The sequence below is a fragment of the Nerophis ophidion genome, linkage group LG10 (genome assembly GCF_033978795.1).
Source record: "Nerophis ophidion isolate RoL-2023_Sa linkage group LG10, RoL_Noph_v1.0, whole genome shotgun sequence".
Lineage (NCBI taxonomy): Eukaryota > Metazoa > Chordata > Actinopteri > Syngnathiformes > Syngnathidae > Nerophis > Nerophis ophidion.
In genome coordinates, this window is record NC_084620.1 from 26,494,366 (window position 1) to 26,510,879 (window position 16,514).

Genomic DNA, 16,514 nt, shown 5'->3' on the forward strand with positions numbered 1-16,514 from the left:
AGTTGTATTTTAAGTAATATTTAAAGTAAAATATTAATAATATTAATACGTTCTAATATTGCTTCACATAATAATATTTACATTTTGAATGTGAGCACATTTATATTTTGAATATTACTGTAGGAACTTTAAGTTCTATTTTAAGTAATATTTAAAATATAATATTGGTAAATGGTCTTTATTTATATAGCAATTTGCTATACAATAATCATATTAATACATTTTAATACAAATTTATATAGTAATATTTAACATTTTAATATTAATAATAATAACATTAATATATTACCTATTGTTTTACATATTAATATATAAATTTTAAATATTACTATGTTAATTTTACAGTCAGATTTTATGTAGTATTTAAAATATAATATTAGTAACATTAATAATAATACATTTTGTTATGATTCATATAGTAAAATCCATCCATCCATCCATCCATCCATCCATCTTCCTAAGCAAGGAAGCCCAGACTTCCCTCTACCCAGCCACTTGGTCCAGCTCCTCCCGGGGAACCCCGAGGCGTTCCCAGGCCAGCCGGGAGACATGGTATTCCCAACGAGTCCTAGGTCTTTCCCATGGCCTCCTACAGGTCGAATGTACCCTAAAAAGTAATCGTAATATCTACATCTCAAATATCTTGGTTCAGCTTCCTGTTTGTCTCACTGAGTGCTTTGTTTCCCCTCAGCTGCGGCTGATTGGCACCTGGCCACACCTGGTGTTAATCAGCCCACTCCTATTTGTACCTGCTTTGTCTTCCAGTCATTGCTGGATTATTGTCATGTCGATGTCGCTCTTGTCATTTCTACCTGTCGTGTTGTGTTTTGTCAATGCAGCGTTGGGTTAAGCTTTAATTAATTGCATTTTTTAGCTTACTGCCTTTTGTTCCCTGCATCCAAGTTTGTTTTCATATTTCATGTACGACTTCTGTTTCCTGCTCGAAACCTGCTGGCTTCCACGCTACGTCTTTTTGTTTTTGCTAGCTTTCATGCTAAACTCTGTTTATTTTCTAGTTCCCATGCTAGCTCTTTTTGTTTGTTATCTGCCCACGTGCACGCTTTTTGTTAGTACCCTTTTGTTTGTTCTTGTTCTAATATTTTAATTAAATCATGTTTTCCTGTTCAATGCTTGCCTCCGTCTCTGCATCTTGGGGTTCGTCATCAACAAACTCTGACACATATCTTTTCTAAAATCTTTGTCCTGTTAAGGTAAAATCCAAAAATCCTTCAATGATCTTGAAAAAGTCAATAGTATTGGTATTAGTATGTGTCCTGTATCCACTTGGTAATGGATTGACACCAAAATGTGCCCACCCCTCGTGTTTCTTTTGCTACACTGTGTCGTCTGCTGATATGATGAATGCCATCTCGCCGCACATGAAGGTGACTGGCGTCAATCCAGAGCGGTGAAAGCAGTGGGTGGCCTCCGCAAATAGTGAAATGTAATTACCATGAAGGCTGCTTTGGGTGGTTGCTTGTCTGCATTCTGTCCTCTTCTTGTATAAGTAGACAAGTTTTTATGGGAGCTCATTTGTTTGGGACCCTCGGCCCTCCAGGGTCTCTCATTCCTCAGACAAGCCATGCTTTTCACAGCTTAGGGTGGCAGAGTGGTAGGAGGAACTCAGACACCATCTGTAACTAACAACCCAGGACACACCCAGTACTTATAAATGCAGTTTATGCTGACTTCTTACTGCAAAATTAGTTAACATTTGGCCTCTGGGTACTCTGTCTCCCTCCTACACCAAGGGGTAAATGTGAGTATGAATGATCGCACTGTAGCTGCTGCAATGTAACAGAACTGAATTAGAAACCAGTCTCGCAAAGTCTGCGAGTATTCTTGTTCACATTTTCAATCATATCCAGTCAGATGAAAATGATTCTGATTTTGTTTCTTGTAAGTTATGACCAAGTGTTGTTTTCATTCCAGTCAAAATGGGCTAGGACAGACGATGGAAATGGAAATGGAAATGGAAATTATTTATTGTCAATTCTTAACTTGCACAAGACACATAAGAACTGAAAAGTACATTTTCGGCACAGTTCCACTAAGAGCACAACATACGTTACAGGGAGACAAGACGGACCGCCAACAGATCAGCCATTTTTACGGCGCTCCTTAAAAAAGGTGATATTGGGAAATTGGGAAGAGTAAAAACCTATCAGTCAAAGGCTGGACCCACGGGAGGGGATCCAGGCTGAGTCCAAGGGAAAAAATCCTCATTTGCAATGCACACATGAACACGATACATTTCATCGTTACATTTAATCAGCACAGAGAGGTAGGGGGGGTGGGGGGGAGTTGGACCCCTGGAAGGCCTCGAGGGGAAAAACAAGAGGTGGTGAAGGCGTGGGGCGGGGGAGGGGAGGTTTGTGCGTGTGTGCCCAGGCTTGGGTGTGATGGTGTAATGTTTTTGTAGACTGAGGCCGAACCTAAAAAGTTCGACTCCAGGTGTCGTTGAGAACGGAGGGAGGTCAAAAGCGTCCATCATTGAGGTGTAATCGGGGGTATTTTTCAGAACAGTTTGGTCCTAGCGTCAAGGCCCTTCGGGGGAGTCAAATCGAGGGTTGTTGTTCAATTGAAGTCCTCAAGGTCAGGGGTTCTTAATGTTTTTGACCTTAGGGCCCAACTTTTCCACAACAGAGGGGCCCAAGCCCACCCAAATATTAACACAGAAGTTATCTCAGGGTTTCCCTTTAATGTAAGTAAACAAGGTGCACTGCCACTGCAAAATCATGGCTGCCAAACCTTAGAAATAAGGGTTGTCACATGAAAACTAAATACATTAATATAATGCATTGTAGCTTCCAGTATTTTTTTTACTTTTATTGAAAATCTGATTATAACACCCAGCCCAATTTTAGCGCCCGTGCAAACACTTTTGTGTACGTGCTTCCCAGGACGGACAAAAACACTTCCTCATTCTCCGCCAATCCGCTTTCAGGCACGGACGGTGTGTTTATGATATTGGGAATAATAAACATCACATTAAAATTACACAGACAAAATATAAGTATTTTTTACTGTGTACAATTTGATGGACAATTTGCTTTGAAATCATGCATTAAGCAGATTTTTAGGTATTTATCTTTATTATCCATCCATCCATTTTCTACCGCTTATTCCCCTTTGGGGTCGCGGGTGGCGCTGGTGCCTATCCTAGCTACAATCGGGTGGAAGGTGGTGTACACCCTGGACAAGTCACCACCTCATCACAGGGCCAACACAGAAAGACAGACAACATTCACACTCACATTCACACACTAGGGCCAATTTAGTGTTGCCAATCAACCTATCCCCAGGTGCATGTCTTTGGAAGTGGGAGGAAGGCGGAGTACCCGGAGGGAACCCACGCATTTACGGGGAGAACATGCAAACTCCACACAGAATAATCCCCAGCCCAGGATTGAACCCAGGACTACTCAGGGCCTTCGTATTGTGAGGGAGACGCACTAACCCCTCTCCCACCGTGAAGCCCTATCTTTATTTTATATATATATATATATATATATATATATATATATATATATATATATATATATATAATATATATATATACATACATTTTTATTTATTTATTTATTTTATTATATATTTAAACATTTTTATTATGATAATATAATATTTTTTTGCATTATTAAATCATTTCTATCAATGGACAAGCGGTAGAAAAATGGATGGATGGATGGAAAATATAAAGAACACATTTATTTTGTAAGAAAAGTTGAAGTACTTTATTCACACGTTTCCGATTTCACCTGTGCTGTAGGTGAATCGTTCAACACAACCTGAGAGTGTATGTGCTGATAATTATATTTAAGTAAAATATATGTTTATATATATATATATATATATATATATATATATATATTGAAGATTTGATACACTTTTGTCTATTAAAATCTTTCTTCCTGTGCTTGCAATCTGTAAAAATTTACAGTAAGACCTGAAAATTGGGGGTTAGAACACCAGAAATGATTCCCGGGCGTGACCACCTCTGCTGCTCACTGCTCCCATCACCTCCCAGGCTGTGATCAAGGGTGATGGGTCAAATGCAGAGGATAATTTCGCCACGCCTCGTGTGTGTGTGACAATCATTGGTACTTTTATGTTTAGCTTTAACTATAACCAATGAGACAGTCTTTGCCCTTGCACATGTGCAGTTTGCTGATTGTGTGTGTTAGAGATTTTATACCTTACAGTTACTGATTCAAAGTAACACTGCGTGCATTTGAACTTTTCAAAGTGTCACATCACTACATCGTCACTTCCTTTTGTGTCTGTTTCATTAACTGTCATTAATGCGCATTGTGCCTTACTGTTCGCCTCTTTAACTGTGTCGCCGCTTAATTAGATACAACTTCAAAGTAGCGCTCCACATGAAGATGAAGCAGATATTTATATCTCACAGCAGCACCTAAGGTTCTGGAAATGTAATGAACAGGAGCAGGAAGGATTTATGGGAATGGGAATCAATCGGGTAGCAGCAGGTGGACATTTTGAGGCCACAAAATCTTTATTTCCCTCCCTCACATCCTGGAAAGATGTGCAGTTATTGGACATATGCTGATGTCCTCCTAAGCCTACAGTATGATATAAAAATGAGAAGGTTGCGCCAGGCGAAGGCTGTCAGATTTCACACTTAAAGTCAATTCTAAAAAAGCCACACCTACACCGTCCAAGGTAAATGTGAAAGTAGATCCTCGTAAAGGGTGATAATCCATCAAAGTGGTCTTGGAGTGACTTATTGTGCGAATGTTGAAGATCATTTATTCATACAACACAATCAAAATGTTCAGCTCATTCAGAACACCATGACTGTCAAATGACCCTTTCCCGAAGAGTCCCACATTTTCTATGAAAACATCCTAATTGAAAATTAAGAGACTTTTTTTTACAAGTCCAAAGTTTCCCTCGTTTTTCAACCGACTCAAAGCATTCTGTCATGATCCGCCTCCAGGATCATACATAGTTTTTGTTCCTGAGTCCTTTTTGTGTGTTTTCTGATTATTTTTGGACTCTTCCGATCCCTAGTTTGTGCACTTCCTTGTTTGTTCGGTTACCATGGTTTCTTATTTGTTCCACCTGCTCTGCTTTTGTCACGCACCTATGTTTTGATTGTTACTTTAGTATTTAAGCCTGCCTTCGGCCTCAGTTCTGCCTGGATGGTTTGTTTGCTCCATGCAACATTCTCGTTGGTATATATTTGATGTCTTTTCTAGTGCTAAGTCTCGTCTTAGCTACTCGTGCGCTCGGCACGTTACTTTGGACTCTTTGGACTCTGGTAAGTTTTAGCTTAGCTTACCATGTGTTCGGCACGCCTTTTCTTTGCCTGATTTGCACCAGTGTTCTTTTATTATTGTCTTAAACCAAGTCTTACCTGCAATTCCAGTCTGTCTTGGTCCTCGTGCATCCGGGGGTGACACCACGCGCATACAAAATGCGTTCTCAACGTGAGACATTCCATGCAAACATTAAATTCATTTAGGCCAGGGGTGTCCAAACATTTTGACTTGGGGGCCGCATTGGGCTAAAAAAATGTGGTTGAGGGCCGAAAGCCGACTGCATGTAAAGTAACTATATACAAACATGTCCATCCATCCATTTTCTACCGCTTGTCCCTTTTGGGGTCGCGGGGGGTGCTGGAGCCTATCTCAGCTGCATTTGGGAGGAAGGCGCGTACACCCTGGACAAGTCGCCATCTCATCACAGGGCCAACACAGATAGACAGACAACATTCAAACTCACATTCACACCCTAGGGCCAATTTAGTGTTGACAATCAACCTATCCCCAGGTGCATGGCTTTGGAGGTGGGAGGAAGCCTGAGTACCCAGAGGGAACCCACGCAGTCACGGGGAGAACATGCAAACTCCACACAGAAAGATCCTGAGCCCCAGATTTAACTCAGGACAACTCAGGACCTTCGTATTGTGAGGCACTTGCACTAATCCCTCCTCCACCGTGCTGCCCATATACAAACCTATACAAAATATTTTGGTTATTTATTTACCAAATTTGTAAACAATGGTTTGGTCCTTTTAACATTGGGAACACTATAATAATTCTGCCCACGTTAATCCACATTAAACTGCCTCAAGTTGTTGTTTAGATGAAATAAAATGACACAACTTTTCTTCTACATATAAAAAGTTCAACATTAAACAGTTTCAAGTCAACTCGTCATGCTTAATTTATTACAGCATTGGGGAAGCCTGTAGTTGATTTTATTATGTAAATGTTATATTTGTATCTACATGTGATAGCAAGGACCCTGCCATTCAAAACTAGGCTGTAATGATTAATGTAACTATAGCTGAAAAATAGTACAATAGCAATAGGAGAGACTATTCATCCCTGAACATCATGGAGGTTGTGTAGGCTTTATGATGCACTTACATTATTATATACACTATCAGAGACAGAACCTCTTTTTTTGCTGCTTCAACACACCTCAATCAACACTGTCCGTAACACACACGCGCACGCACGCACGCACACAAACACACACACACACACACACACACACACACACACACACACACACACACACACATACACACACACACGCACACACACACACACACACACACACACACACACACACACACACACACACTGCAAAATGAGCTAACATTACACTAAAAGCTAACTAGCCTTCACCTAAAGCCAGGACAACGGGCTCATAGTGATTTTAAAAAAGTAGTTGACTTGGAAGTGTTTAGTATAATTTTGGGAGGGTCCGTTGCTCCCCTGCTAAACGCCTGTCTGCTTGACGCTGAAGCGCTGACTAGATGCGCTCTGAATACGCACTGCTGATTGGCTTGTTACCGCTACTATTGTAACCAATCAGATGGTTGTGTGAGAGAGACAATGCAGTGTGATGTGCAGGAGACAGAGGCAGAACGGAGAGGAGCAGCTTGTTAAGACTTTAGCAGGGGCGGCTACTTCATATGTTCGTGTAGAACTGGTTGGGGTACTCATCCGCACTGAACCGGAACCCCCGTACCGAAACGGTTCAATACAAATACACGTACAGTTACACCCCTAAAATATATATATATATATATATATATATATATATATATATATATATATATATATATATATATATATATATATATATATATATATATATATATACATAAATATATATATATATATATAAGCGTATGTATACAGTGGGGCAAAAAAGTATTCAGTCAGCCACCGATTGTGCAAGTTTTCCCACTTAAAATGATGACAAAGGTCTGTAATTTTCATCATAGGTACACTTCAACTGTGAGAGACAGAATGTGAAAAAAAAAAAATCCAGGAATTCACATTGTAGGAATTTTAAATAATTTATTTGTAAATTATGGTGGAATATAAGTATTTGGTCAACCATTTTGCTGTTGGTTGTAGTAGTCTTGTACACACTGGGATAGCTGCACGCGTTTGTCTTGTCATTAAACGTTAGGCATGGGAACCAAGGTCTGTATATCGGGGAATGTTTCTGAGGTTAAGGAGGTTTAGGAAGACATCAGTTTTGTCCTGATGGGATATCCCCATCAGTTGCTTGGCACTCCTGACAGCTCTTTCCGCAAGTCCATTTGACTGGGGAAACTTTGGGGTGCTGGTGGTGTGGATGAAGTCCCACTCCTCAGCAAATTTCCTGAATTGCTCACACTTGTACTGTCTTGCATTGTCAGAAAGCAGTGTGTGTAGTGTACCGTGCACTGAAAAACGTCTTTTCATTTTTGAAATTACAGCTGTCGCTGTGATGTTTGGTAGAAGGTCAATTTCAAACCATCCAGAATAGGAATCCACTATCACCTTGTAGTGTTGTCCACGCCATTCAAACATGTCTATAGCAACTGTGGACTATGGAAGGTCTGGAACTGGATGGAGATGAAGTGGTTCTTTCTGCTGATGTGGTTTTGTGCTGTTGCAAACTGTGCAAAAAAGTAGTTCTTTAGGGATGTCTCGTGACATTGATGGCCAAAAGATGATACCTCTTGCTCTGCGTTTGGTCGCTTCAATGCCTGGGTGACCTTTGTGTACAATCTTAATGTACTCTTTTTCAGAGGTGGGTAGAGTAGGCAGAAATTGTACTCAAGTAAGAGTACTGTTACTTTACAGATTTATTACTCAAGTAAAAGTAAGGAGTAGTCACCCAAATATTTACTTGAGTAAAAGTAAAAAGTATGTTTTGAAAAAACTACTCAAGTACTGAGTAACTGATGAGTAACCTGTTTGTTTAATGATTATGGCAACAAATAATGCACAAAAACATAAAAATAGCAATGAGCAAATTCCGAGCCAGGAATATCTCTCAAGCAACTAAAACAATAATATATATTAAATAATAAGACATTAAAATAACAAACATTAAGGCACATTGAGCCACAATAACTTAATAGCACCATAGGCTCAGTATGCATTGATTGATTGATTGAAACTTGTATTAGTAGATTGCACAGTACAGCACATATTCCGTACAATTGACCACTAAATGGTAACACCCCAATAAGTTTTTCAACGTTAATCAATTACTTAACTAATGACCAAGTCGAGGTGATCTACCTCATATGTACATATACATACACAGTGTATGTATGTATATATATATATATATATATATATATATATATATATATATATATATATATATATATATACATATACATACACACATATCATATATATATACATACATATATTTATATATACAGTATATAATTTCTATTTATTTATTTTGCCCTTTTTGTTGACATGTTAAAGGTGTTTTAATGAATATACCGTATTTTCCGCGCTATAAGCCGCCCCGTGTTATAAGCCGCACCTTCAATGAATGGCATATTTAAAAACTTTGTAAACCTATAAGCCGCACCGGGTGATAAGCCGCGCCCACGCTGCGCTAAAGGGAATGTCAAAAAAACAGTCGGATAGGTCAGTCAAACTTTAATAATACAAACCAGTGTGCGAATGTGCAATCACAACAATAGTAACACTCAAAATATTGCAGAGCAATAGCAACATCAATAACTCAACTTTGCTCGAACGTTAATGTCACAGCACACAAAATAAACATTTAAAGCTTACCTTCAGAAGTTATTCCTCATCCATAAATCCCTCGAATTTTTCTTCTTCGGTGTCTGAATTAAAAAATTGGGCGAATACGGCATCCAAAATGGCGGGCTCCGTCTCGTCGAAGTCATCAGAGTCAGTGTCGCTGTTGCTGTCCGGCAGTTCCATGAATCCTGCCTTCCTGGCCGGATCTTTTTTCAGCTATCTTGCTTTTACAATATGCGTGGAAAGTAGCCAGCTTTTCTTGAAAGTCTTTTGGCAGTTGGTGTGAAATATTAGTCCGTGTGCGGATGGAGAGATTGCGTCTTTTCATGAACCGGAAACGCCAAGAAGCACCACCTTTAAAATCATCCAAGTGAAGTTCGCTTGCTGGCGCTGTTGCCTTCATTGGAATAGTGATGGTACTGACGCTTCTGCTTGCTGCTCTCTGCTCAACTACCCACTGTTCGAGTTTGTCCTCCAACTGTTGCCGTCTTGCTTTGTTCCCTCAAACTCTGTGTTGTCTTCTTTACTTGGCGCAGGTCATCTTGTTGCTTCCTCCACCTAAGCACCATTGATTCATTTATGTTCAATTCTCTCGCTGCTGCTCTATTTCCGTGTTCTTCTGCGTGACTTATTTCCTTGAGTTTGAATTCTGCGTTGTACGCGTGTCTTTTAGTAGGAGCCATTTTGTGGTCGTCTTTACAGAAACACACAAATGAAATGAATCGGATTAGCCGCGCGCTTCTTCTTCTACGGGGGCGGGTGCTTACCTTGGCGGTTGCGTACCGTAGAAGAAGAAGCGCTTCCTCTTTCCAGGTGGGCGGGCGCTTACCTTGGCGGTTGCTTACCGTAGAAGAAGAAGCGCTTCCTCTTCTATGGGGAAAAAAGATGGCGGCTGTTTACCGTAGTTGCGAAACCTAAACTCTATGAAATTAAATATTTATATTAATACATATATAAGGCGCACCCGGGTTATAAGCCGCACTGTCATCTTTGGAGAACATTTTTGGTTTTTAGGTGCGGCTTATAGCGCAGAAAATACGGTACATGCATGTTTAACACATAGATTCCTATCTTTCATGAAGACAAGAATATAAATTGGTGTATTACCTGATTTTGATGACTTGTATTGATTGGAATCAGTAGTGCTGATAACGTCCACGTTTTCAAATGGAGGAGACAAAAAGTTCCCCCTCTCTGTCTAATACCACATGAAAGTCGTTGGTTTTTGGCATCTTATTTGTCCAGCTTCCATATTCGTTTTTATACACTTTACAAGAAATACATTGGCGGCAAACTCCGTATCTTGCTAGCTTGTTTGCGCTGGCTTTCGGAGACTCCTATTTTGTTAGCGCAGGAGCGATGGAGCGGCACTTTTATTGTGAAGACAGGAACTGTGCGATCAGCCTTTAGGCTTTTGACGGGAAGTACGGTTGAAATAAAAAGTGTCTTTTTTCCTTTACACTTTTGATTGATTGATCGAAACTTTTATTACTATATTTCACAGTACAGTACATATTCCGTACAGTTGACCACTAAATGGTAACACCCCAATAAGTTTTTCAACTTGTTTGAGTCGGGTGAACGTGAGACGGTCATGTGACCGCCTGGCTCTGTTTGATTGGTCCAACGTCACCAGTGACTGCATGTGATTGGTGAAACGCAGGCATGCGTATTCTACTTTGAAGGTCTGTCTGACAAACCAAAACAAACATTAACAGATCGATTAAAAAAAAAGTAGTGAGTAACGAGCTGAATGTTGATAAATGGAGCGGAGTAAATGTAGCGTTTCTTCTCTATAAATATACTCAAGTAAAAGTAAAAGTATGTTGCATTAAAACTACTCTTAGAAGTACATTTTATCCCAAAAGTTACTCAAGTAGATGTATCGGAGTAAATGTAGCGCGTTACTACCCACCTCTGCTCTTTTTGTAGTGACGTTGGAATGACTGCTTTCTGCCCTTTCATGACAATTTCATCTTCCACAGTGAGTTCATCTCTGTAGGGGAAGAAAACTTCAATGGCAAGCTGCAGCTGAGTCTGTCTGGCAGGCCATCCACGCTGGACAACTGCACTGAGAGTCTGCAATACTTCATCCTCCTCCGCATGCTTCTTGAGCTCTTCCAGGCGGGCTGTAGAAATGTAGCTCACCGACATGATGTCGAAAGAACCACTATCAGATGGGCTCTCACTGTCTGTTGCATTAGGGGCTCTTGAAAGAGTGTCAGCTAGGTACATGTGCTTTCCTTTTTTTGTAGACTAAGCTTATGTCATAGCTTTGCAGGCGTAGCAGCATCCGCTGAAGACGGGCAGGGGCATTCTGGATGGGTTTCTTCAAAATAGTCACCAACAGTTGGTGGTCAGTTTCTACTATGGTGGCCTTGCCATACACATAGTCTCTGAACTTGGTGCATGCAAACACAACAGCTAGAAGATTCTTCTTAATTTGAGCGTATCGAGTTTCTTTTTCTGTAAGGGTGCGGGGATGCAGAGGCTACTGGCCTTCCATTTTGCATGCAGGCAGCTGTTTGACATTGTAGTAGGCCATTACTGGTGGAAAGGAGAGACATGCTTTCAGGCAGTTGAAAGCATCCTGGTGTTGCTGGAACCAGCACCATGCGGTCTCTTCGCGGGTCAGCTTCCTGAGTGGCGTTGCGATGTCACTGAGGTTTGGAATGTACTTGCCAAGATAGTTAACCATTCCCAGGAAACGTTGAACTTAAGTGACATCTGTGGGGACTGGCATGTCTGTGATAGCAGCAGTTTTGGAGGGGTCCGCATTCAAACCTTTACTTGTGAAGATATGACCAACGTAGCATACTTGGTCAAGTCGAAATTTGCTTTTCTGTGGGCTGAGTTTGAGGTTTATTTCCTTCACACTCTTTTTTTAGGTTGACGTTATGCTCCAACAAAACATCACGGCCTCCGATGATGATGACTGAGCATAGATATCCAGCAAAGAGCTGATCCATTGTGGGCTGGAATACTTCGCTTGCTGAGTTAATGCCGAAAGGCATGCGAAGGAATCTGTAACGTCCAAAAGGAGTACTGAATGTTGTCTTCATTGAGGACTTCTTGTCCAGGCGGATCTGCCAGAATGAAATTTTTGCATCTCGCACTGAAAAGACTTGCTGACATTTGTGCTGCTACCTCCTCCACACTTCTTATGGGTGGTGGGGCCGTTTTAGTGCTTCATTTAAATCTTTGGGGTTGATGCACAATCTGATTTCTGATTTGCCTTTCTTGGGTGCAGCGACCATGGATGACACCCAAGCTGTTGGTTCAGTGACTGAATTAATAACGCCTATGATTTCCGTGCGTTTAAGTTCAGCTTTCACGCAGTTTTGCATCGCTACGGGGATGCGGTGGGCCGGCCTAACAACTGGCGGCACATTGGGGTCCACTGTCATTGTGTAAACAACTGGTAGTTCTCCGAGCTCTTCACTGAAAATATCTTGGTATTGTGTGAGGATCCGTGCGCTGAACTCACCAGTGTTCTCTGTGGTGACATGGTGCATCTCGGGACTCAACTCGACTAGCCCCATACGCAGGCAATGTGATGTCACATTTTTATCCACTATGAAAAATGTCAGTAAGTGACGCTCTCCCTTTAAAAAGGATGTAGCTTCACCTTGTGTCTCGATTTTGGCTCCTGTGTAAGCAACCAAATTTGTGCTTCTATGTTGTTTGGCGAGTTTCACACCCCTGTTTACTCTATTGAAAGTCTTCAGTGACATTACATTGCATTTAGCACCTGTATCCACTTTCATTTCGGTTGGCATGTCGTTTATGCACACTGTTACAAATCCTTCATCTTGGTCTCTTTGTTGTGGATTTACAGAGTCAATGCAATTTTCTATTTTCCAAGCCATCCAAGTAGAATGTGTTATTTTCACTTTGGCGGTGTTGATCCACTGTCACATCATGCACAAACTGTCCATAGCACTTGTTTGTGGTAAACTTGGACTGACTCTGTGGCTTTGGCTTGCAGCATTTTTTGTAGTGATTTTGTTTCTTGCAGTTGTGACATTGTTGTCCAAACGCTGGACACATTTCCCTTTTAGCTGTGAGGCTCCCTCCACAATTGTTATACGTTGTGATAGTCTGGGCAATTTTCTGAAATTTGCCTTTAAATTGCTGTGGGTTTAATCTAATCAACATTGATTACTTGTGTAACCAATGTTTTGATATTTTCCTCCGTCATTTGGTAAATACGGCAGATTGAGATTGCCTTGGCAAGAGTCAATTTACTGTCCCTTGGTAATGTCTTTCTCAGCGAGTCGTTTGTAATGCCACACACAATTTTGTCGCATATGAGTTTGTCAGTTAGAGCTCCAAATTTACATGTTTTAGCTTTATTTTCAAATTACTGATGAATGATTCCATGCTCTCCCCATGCTTTTGAATTCTCGAGTGGAACTTGTGCCTTTCAATTGTTTTGTTTGTTTGCGGATTGCACATTTCTCTGAATTTCCTCTTCAGGCACTCGGGATCTTCCCGCGACTCTGCAGGAGCGAGAATGGCGCCGGCGGCACGCACCTCTGCCGCGTACATAAACGAGCGCTCCCTCTCGATCGCTTCTGGACCAGCAAGGTTTAATAGGATGTATGCACGGGTCTTCGCGGGTTTGTCCGAGTGAGCAGCAGCAATGAAAATCTCATATTCTTGCTCAGAAATACGCCAGTTCTCCGCGACATTGTCGTTGAAAATGACTGGGTCTGGACGACAAAACCCGTTCGCCATTATGGATCGGCGTGTCCACCGCACAGCATGAAAAAAAATCTCCAGCGGCAAATTTTAGTACAAAAAGTACTCACTGGTGAGAAGCTTGTCCACAACTCTGATACCATGTTGTTGTTTGTGGTTGCCTGTAGGAAGAACTATGTCGAGCTGCATGAATAAGTTGGCTTTATTCAAGACTTCAGCAGGACAGCAATTGTACATACGCACTCAATGAGTGGGTGGTAGTAACTGACTCCTCGATGTGGTGTGTTCAAGAATTACAACAACAAAACAGTCATTTTACCAAATGATCTACAATATATATATATATACATATATACATTGTGGTGTCTCACTCAAGCACCGCCTGACAGGTAAGCACCTTACAGGGGAGGAGCCAGGGCAAGGAGGCAGAGTGGAACACGGAAGACAACGCCAAAGCCTTGGCCGCGTCATCGAGGGGCGGTACATTCCCCTCTACCTTCTCAATCAGCCTGAAGTTCTACCAGCTGTGCGGCCAGGTGGGGACCAGCTACAAACCTTTCTTAACTCTGCCTCATTCAGGTCTGGCTCTCCTCAGTGTCAAGGCAGGTGCACCAGGCGGTAAGTTGAGACATCAACTATTTCAGCACAAAGGACATGACTAGTGAAATGTTTTACTTATGTTGTGTTTCTATTCTTTTATGGGCAAATACCTAGGACATATATAGAAGAGTGCTTTGTGAAGGATTGAGAGCCCCGGATGGGAGATATTTAAGTTTGTTAATGGACACTTTAATTTTGATACTTCCACACCTTGCCCTTCCTACAAAGACTTGGTGAGAATCTGGTGCCACAACACACACACACACACACACACACACACACATATATATATATATATATATATATATATATATATATATATATATATATATATATATATATATATACATATATATATATATTTCTTGCGTACATACAAACCCCGTTTCCATATGAGTTGAGAAATTGTGTTAGATGTAAATATTAACGGAATACAATGATTTGCAAATCCTTTTGAACCCATATCCAATTGAATGCACTACAAGACAAGATATTTGATATTCAAACTCATAAACTTTATTTTTTAGTGACAGTGGTTTTCTGAAGTCTTCCTGAGTCCATGTGGTGATATCCTTTGGGGATTGATGTCTGTTTTTGATACAGTGCCGTCTGAGGGATCGAAGGTCACAGTCATTCAATGTTGGTTTCCAGCTATGCTGCTTACGTGGAGTTGATTTCTCCAGATTCTCTGAACCTTTTGATGATATTATGGACCATAGATGTTGAAATCCCTTAAATTTCTTGCAATTGCACTTTGAGAAACGTTGTTCTTAAACTGTTTGCAGTAAAGTGGGCCATACACCACCTCGGCTACTACCTATGGGGTATGACCTTCACCTTGGTGACAGACCACGCCCCCTTGAAGTGGGTGTCCACAAATAAGGACCGAAACGACCGCGTCACACTCTGGTTCCTAAAATTACAAAATTACAATTTCCCCGTGGACGGCGTGGCGCAGTGGAAGGATTTAGCAAAAATGTGCACATGTGGCATTGACTGATCGTCTAATGATGTATTTCATTATGCACTTGGAGCACAACCTACAGTGGACGCCACTCATATTGTTGGCAGTCTTACATTACGCCAGAAAAAGGCCTTGGAACCACGGTTTTCTTTAATGAACCAAACTGCACGTGTCATAACAACCTTTCTATCGATTACATCATGCCAAAACAGGAAGTGTCCCCTGATATTGTGCAACTCCTTTCTCACTATAGTCACCAAAACAGTGTCCCACGTGTCCGAGTTCCCCACGTGAGCGGAACCATAGGTGGTGAAATATGGTGTATGAGCCTCTCCGTCTCCAACAACTCAGCACCGAGAAAGGGGCGCCTTGACAAGCATAAATTATGTTAATAGATTTTAATAAAAATCGCTTTACTCCAAAGGTTTCAGTACTTTGAAATGTCAAGATGATCTAGTGGTCCTACCTGGAGAGAATTTGGAAGCTTAAGTTAGAGCACTAAAATATTAAAACAAGAAATCGTGTCCCCATCCCCCGCCTCCCCGCGGCCGTGAGGAATGGCGGCCTCGTGATGAAAAATGGAGGATGCACCAGCGTCTCTCCCAGGTGGAGTTTTCTACACGTATTAATTGATCTGAGGGCGGAATCTAGTTCTCCATTATGGCTCGCTATAATGAAGAAGATACGGAGCACATTCGGGAATATTTTAATGAACCAACGGCAGTATCATTATTTTGCCTGTTCTACTCAGCAATTTACAATTAAGGCGGTCCTTGTTATCTGAAATAAAAAATTGTAATTAAGTAAGAAATTGGGCTTTTGTGTCAGCAATGGTGATTAGTAATGACAGTCTATTCAAGAGGCAGAATAATCAGAAAATTATTCTTATGAAAAGAAAAAAAAAACACAGACACTCCTTGCGACCTCTGCCTCTACTGTGACGATGGCGAGACTGTAAATTATCCTTTGCTACTATATGGGCTGTTGATTGATCAGCTATTGGTGGTTCCTGGCCCGAGGGCGTAACTGTTCGAGACAAAAAACAAAAGGAAGGCAGTAGACAGGACGTAAAAGTGAGCTGAAAAATTCTTGGATAGAGGAATGTGATGGTAAAGAGAGACCCACGCTTTTCAATTACTGCACGCAAGAGGTTAAATCAATAAAATTCAAATTGCTTATGGTAATCACTC

The 16,514-nt window shown here is 41.0% G+C and overlaps 1 long non-coding RNA gene across 2 annotated transcripts in view; it reads left to right on the forward strand.

Moving 5' to 3' along the window:
• Positions 1 to 4,998: 4,998 nt before the first annotated feature.
• LOC133559878 (uncharacterized) overlaps positions 4,999 to 16,514 on the forward strand; it is a 31,917-nt gene continuing 20,401 nt past the window's right edge. Inside the window, exon 1 of one of the 2 annotated variants that reach the window (XR_009808304.1) lies at positions 4,999 to 5,287. This is a non-coding gene — a long non-coding RNA (uncharacterized LOC133559878). Of the gene's footprint in view, positions 5,288 to 14,169; positions 14,379 to 16,514 lie in introns of those variants that run through there. The other variant, XR_009808303.1, reaches the window with a different exon arrangement.